We start from the raw sequence: 6,283 nt of genomic DNA, 5'->3' as shown, positions 1-6,283 counted from the left end.
CGACACCCGGCTAATTTTTTGATTTATTGTAGAGATGAGTTCTCACCAAGTTGCCCAGGCGGGTCTCGAACCTGTGGGCTCAGGCAATCCACTCACCTCAGCCTCCTAAGGCACGGGATTACAGGCTGAGCCACCCAGCCCGGCCACTATATGTGGTAGAAACTTTTAGATATATATCTTACAATACAAAGGAACAAAAAAAATCCAACTTGCTTCTCCTTCTCCATCCATTAAAAAAGTCATAAATATTCAAAAAAGCGGAATAAAAACAAAAACAAAAACGAAATAGCTGTTTCTCAGCTTCCTGCCTCTTCCCCTGGCAAACCTGCATTTGAAAAGGATTGTGCCGGCTGGGTGGCTCAGCCTGTAATCCCACGCCTTTGGGAGGCTGAGGTGAGTGGATTGCCTGAGCCCGCGGGTTCGAGACCCGCCTGGGCAGCGAGACCTCATCTCTACAATAAATCAAAACATCAGCCGGGCGTGGTAGCGCATGCCTATAATTCCGGCTACTGGAAAGGCTGAAGCGGAAGGATCGCCGGAGCCCAGCAGGTCGAGGCTGCGGTGACCGGTAGTGGCCACTGCACTCCAGTCTGGGTGACAGAGTGAGACTCCAACTCAAAAAAAAAAGAAAAGGATTGTGTATTCAATCATACCTCCAACCCTGATGGGGGATGTGTGTAAGGCCAGAAGCAGAAGTAACTGCCCCCATTTTATGAATTATAGATAATTAAGTGTCAGAGCTAAATGATGGCAGGAAATAGATTCCGATGTGCAGATAGGAATTTTTATTTGCCTGTTATTTATTTGTTAACTCCTCCTTTCGAGGAATTGTTTCTTTTGTCTCTGTCACTTTGCACAGAAATTTACTTGACCTCACTCAAAATGTCAAGCGTTAAGAAGAAAAGGAAAAATAAAGGTTCAGATTCTGGGTTCTCCACTGTTGCTACCTGGAATCCTGAGCAAGTGGCTCTTCTTCAGTTATTGCCAGAGAGACTCTTAACCTCTCCAGTTAATTCAAAGGAGGCTGGTGGACTAGGACTGACCAGAGATCATGCATTTTATGCCTCCTCTGCTTCTTTCCTCACTATTTTGGAGTGAAAACCATCATAGCAAAGGAAGGCTTTGCCTGAGAAATATGAAGTGGCAATTCTTGATCTTAATTTAGTCATTTCAGGAAAACCAAATCCCATCAAAATTCATGCAAAGCTGCCTGTCATTGTGGTAGAGCTTATTGACAGAGTTGAATGCATTTATATTATTTTCTCAGTTTTAGAATTCAGAATCAAATTCTTTCTGAAAATAACTGACAACTTTTCCCACCCCATGGAAAATGAAGTTATTATTATATATTCTTTTTTACTTAAAACCAGGAAGAAGAATACAAGGTCCAAGGGAGGATGTTAGAATATTGAAGATCTGTCTAAATATATCTGTGTTGTTTGCATTTTCTTTCTCTCCCCCTCCCTGTCTTGCCCTCTCTTCCCCTTCCCCTCTCCCCCTCCCCTTTCTCTCTTTCAATCTCTCTCTCTCTCTCTCATTGTTCCCTTTTCATTCACCCTAGGAATGGACTCTGGAGTTACAGCTCCTTTGTTATGCTCCCAAATCCTCAACCTTTGATATTTTTCAGTGGAATTTTCTGACCTTATTCTACATAACTGTGCCAGTAAAATAGAGTGTTGGAAACATGTTGTGGGGTTAACTGCCATTCAGAGTTTGAGGAAGTGACAATGCAATCTTTAGGTAGCATTTCTGTACATGTTTACCTCTGAGGGTACCTGAAAAATGTGGGGTTCTTCTGAAGCATCAAGAGTTCAGAGATGGGATTGATCAGTATTATTGAACTCTTAGTATATGCCGGGCACTGGGCCATGCTCCTTGTGTATATGTAGTGCTAATGTGGTCATGAACTATCCTCATGTCTTCACACAACTTACAGTCTCCAGAGATGCTTCAAATTCTCCACGATAGAAACTCAGGATCTAGAATAGGGACTGACCAACATGAGGTCACCAGGTCAGATGTCTTTCTGATATTGCTACCTAGAACATCATTTTCCCTTACATTTTGTCTGGTGTGACTATGGCAACACTAGCTATCATTTGTTTAGTATTTGCCTGATGTCTTGTTTTCAATATCCTCTTATTTCAGATTTCCTGTTATTTTGTCTTAGTTTTGTTTCTTGTGGGCAGCAAAGGGCTGGATTTAAAAATCTAATTTGGTAGTCTGTTTTAATGTGCAAGTTTAATTACTTTGTATTTGATAAATATATTTGGGCTCATTCTTATTTTATTTTTGTTTTTTTCCTTTAGTGTAGCTTGCTTTCTTTTCCTTTCACTTCTTTCTTGCTTTCTGTTCAATTAACAAAGTTTGTATTTCCCTCTCTCCCCTTTAACTTTTGCCTGTACTGACTTAGAAGCTTTAGGTCACGTTTTCATTCTTTAGCAATTACCCTTAAATTTTTACCATATATTTTAACTATATGTTCTTTCTTATAAAACTTGAAGTTATTAATGTTTCTTTCTTCCTCTCATGGGAGAAAAGTGTCCCAGCATGCTGTGATCATGCTCTAATATTTTCCCTCTCAGCCTTCTTGTGGTAGATGTCTAGAACCACTATGTATATTCTTTTAGCTTATAAAATTATATTTTACATTTGATATTTATAAGAAAATGAATATATCATATAAATTATGATGCACCAATTTTTTTAACTGAGAAATTTAGTTTCTAAAAATTGTTTTCTGGTGATTAATTATATTATATTCTAATGAATTCTATTTCTTAGTCTATCTTACCTCTGTGTCTGCCAGTCCTCGTCACTTGCATCTCACTTCTTCTCTCCGGGTTCACTTTTCTTCTTGCTGAAATTTATTCTTAACTCCATTCAATGAAGCCCATAGGTCATCATCTTTTTAGTTTTTTTTTTTTTTTTTTTTGAGTTGGAGTCTCACTCTGTCGCCCAGACTGGAGTGCAGTGGCCGCTCCCGGCTCCAGCGATCCTTCCGCCTCAGCCTTCCGAGTAGCTGGAATTACAGGCATGCGCCACCACACCCAGCTGATTTTTTGATTTATTGTAGAGATGAGGTCTCGCTGCCCAGGCGGGTCTCTAACCCGCGGGCTCAGGCAATTCACTCACCTCAGCCTCCCAAAGGCGTGGGATTACAGGCTGAGCCACCGAGCCCGGCTTTAGTTTTGACACATATGAAAATGCCTTTATTTTGCCTCCACTCTTAAGTGATACTTTATGTATGAAATGTTAGACTAATAATAACTTTTATAATTTTAAAGTTATAATTGAATTATTCCTGGAATTTCTTGTTGCTGTTGAAAAGTCTTCTGTTGCTTGACTTGTTTTTCTTTATTGGTAATTTTTCTTAGCTTTCTGATAATTTTGTAGGTTTTTTCTTTGAGTTAGATGTCCTAAACTTTCACATTACTATATTAACAAAGAAGTTTTATTTTTGTTTTGACATTTAGGGGATTTCAATCTGAATACTTATGTCTTTCTTCCGTTCTGGAAAGTTTTCAACCATTTTCTTTCAAATATTGTTTCTTTGTCTTTTTTCTCCTAACCCTCTTTTGGAACTTCTATTAGATATATGCTGGATCCTTTTAATTTATCTCTTAACTTTCCTTTTATAGTTTGCCTTTTAAAATCTCTCTGTGTTGTTGTCTAGATCATTTTTAATACTCTCTTATAAGTTAATGAATATTTGTAGAATGTGTGCAGAATAGTTTAACTTCTTCAATTAGATTTTTATTTAAATAATTATAATTTTTATTTCTCAGATTTCTAATTGTTCTTTTGCATAGCCTTCTATTTTTCATTCTGCCCTTTAAAAATATATGTTGTCTTTTTTGTATATTGCTTTCTTTATCTCTTTTTAGATTGAAAACACGCTCATTTTTAAGTTACTTTGAAATTGTTTTATTCTTGAATTTTGTTGGTAATTAGCCTCCTGATGTTTTAGTAGGATGCTGTCTTTCTTAATGTCAGGTTTCCTCATGTGCTTCGGAATCTTAATATGCAGACTTTTCTCAAGATTTTTATTTTTCCTTTCTTTACATTCACTTATCTTCTCTATCAGTATTATGGTTGGCTTCCTTCAACAAATCCAGAGCCAGATCTGATACTGAGGACAGAGAGTACATGTCCTCTGGTAATTTTAGGCTTTATCATTGAGATTGAGGTGGCTAAGTCCAGTCCTGTCCACGTGCTTCTGCTGTTTTCTTCCAGCATTGCACATCCAGAACCTGAGTAGGGAAAACTGAATTTTAAGGTTTCTTTAGGAGGTTAGAGAAGCCCTACTTTAGTCTCTGCTTTCATGATTGAATTTCTACCATGTGCTTTCTGTCTCTCTTACCTTGTGAGCACTGGGCATCATTCCTGTTCATTGCTGTGTTTTTCTTATTTTGCTCCTTTTCCACAAAGCTTTGTATTATGTTTTTAGGTGTGCTGTGTCTTAAACACACCCACACACATATAAAATCTATCATTGCGGCACATGAAAGAAAGGCACACAAAAAGTTTTATTAGAAAACATACTAGTAAGATTGCATGAGTTATTAGGATGCAACCACCACCCAGTATATAATTGGAGTTTGATATAAACTAAAACAGTACCCCCCTCTCCGAAAATGGGATACTTGAGGTGAAGGGGAAAAAACGAAAAGATTTTTGTTTTCTTTCAAGAGCTACAGAATGATTTTAAAAGACGTCACAATTTCAAAGGCAGTTCACATCACATTTTGATGCACAAGGAACATGTTTTAAATTTTGGGGGTTACCTTCAGAGATTAAACCTAACTATGTCAGTGAATCTTATCAGTTAGACATATTTTCCAAAAGAAACACACTGGATTAAAATTTAAAATAGTTCTATCAAGAAAACACAGACTCCCTGTAGTTTTGGAGTGGAGTTTATAATCCCTAGAAGTATACTGAAATTTCTAGGGGTGGCTAAATTTTGGATTATAGTTGTGTCCACTTGGCTCTATGAAAGATAATTCTTTTCAAGACGTGAAGATAGGATCAAGATACATTCTTTTTTTTGAGTTGGAGTCTCACTCTGTCGCCCAGACTGGAGTGCAGTGGCACACTCTCAAGCCACCGCAGCTTCAACTTGCTGGGCTCCGGCGATCCTTCCGCCTCAGCCTTCCAAGTAGCCGGAACTACAGGTGCGCGCTACCACACCCGGCTATTTTTTGATTTATTGTAGAGATGAGGTCTCGCCAAGTTGCCCGGGCGGGTCTCAAAGCCGCGGGCTCAGGCAATCCTCTCGCTTCGACCTCCCAAAGTGCTGGGATTACAGCCTGAGCCACCCAGCCTGGCCAAGATACATTCTTACCAAAGGCACTGAAAGAGAGAAAAACAAAAAAGATGTTTTCTAACTGAATTCATTCCACGCTTTTCTGGAATTTTTGAAGCTCTTACATTGTAGTTTTCTTATTAATATACTCATGATTGATCATGCTAATAATAGCAAATGATTATACTAACAGTATATGGATAAAACTAATTTAAATATTTGTTGGTCAGTTTATTCCAAAAAAAATTCAGTTCTGGGGTTTATTGAATAATTAACATACTGTACTTAATTAATAATAATTTTAAAAAATTCCTTGGTCCTTCCAACATAGATTTCTACCATTTTTCTAATAACTTGAACCCCTGCCCCCTCCTTGCCCCCATTCTACCAACACAAGTGGGAAATGATAAAGAGCAGGCAGAGGAAAAAAAAGTGAAAGGAGGAGAGAATCAAGGCATTTCAGGTACTAAATGCCACTAAGTTCAAGGAGTAGTTATAACAATAACCAAAATGTAGATCTGAAAGTGAATATTAGTGTATAGTTTTAAAACACTATGATTTTTTAGGTCATTTAATACTTTCATAACAATTTAGAGCATCGGATTGCTTACTGTCTTTATTCACAGATCATTTACATTTTTCCTATTTTGTACATTGGGTAAATTGAAAGCGGCGAGAGGATTAGGAAATGTAGTTTGAGTTAATAGTAACGACAACAAAAAAGATTTGAATTTAGGAACTTAGGAGCATAGCCTTCCCCTTTAAGCAGAAATATGCTGCTTTGCTGGTAAGTCTTAGAAAAACATCTGGTGGTGTCACTCTACCAAGTGACATGCAGTTGGGCCTCACATGGTAGCTTTGTATCATAAAAGTCTTTTTAAAAAATTATTTTATTTTATTTTATTTATTTATTTTTTGAGTCAGAGTCTCACTCTTGTCACCCAGGCTGAAGTACAGTAGCACGCCCACGGTCAC

At 37.7% G+C, this 6,283-nt stretch overlaps 1 protein-coding gene across 1 annotated transcript in view; it reads left to right on the top strand.

Moving 5' to 3' along the window:
* ITPR2 (inositol 1,4,5-trisphosphate receptor type 2) overlaps positions 1 to 6,283 on the top strand; it is a 496,128-nt gene that overhangs the window by 159,175 nt on the left and 330,670 nt on the right. The gene's annotated exons all lie outside the window — the stretch shown is intronic.

The sequence above is a fragment of the Carlito syrichta genome, unplaced genomic scaffold, assembly GCF_000164805.1.
Source record: "Carlito syrichta isolate Samal-C Ts95f unplaced genomic scaffold, Tarsius_syrichta-2.0.1 Scaffold303626, whole genome shotgun sequence".
NCBI classification, from domain to species: domain Eukaryota; kingdom Metazoa; phylum Chordata; class Mammalia; order Primates; family Tarsiidae; genus Carlito; species Carlito syrichta.
Note: the sequence above shows the minus strand (reverse complement) of the source record. Positions and strands in the feature narration are given on the sequence as shown.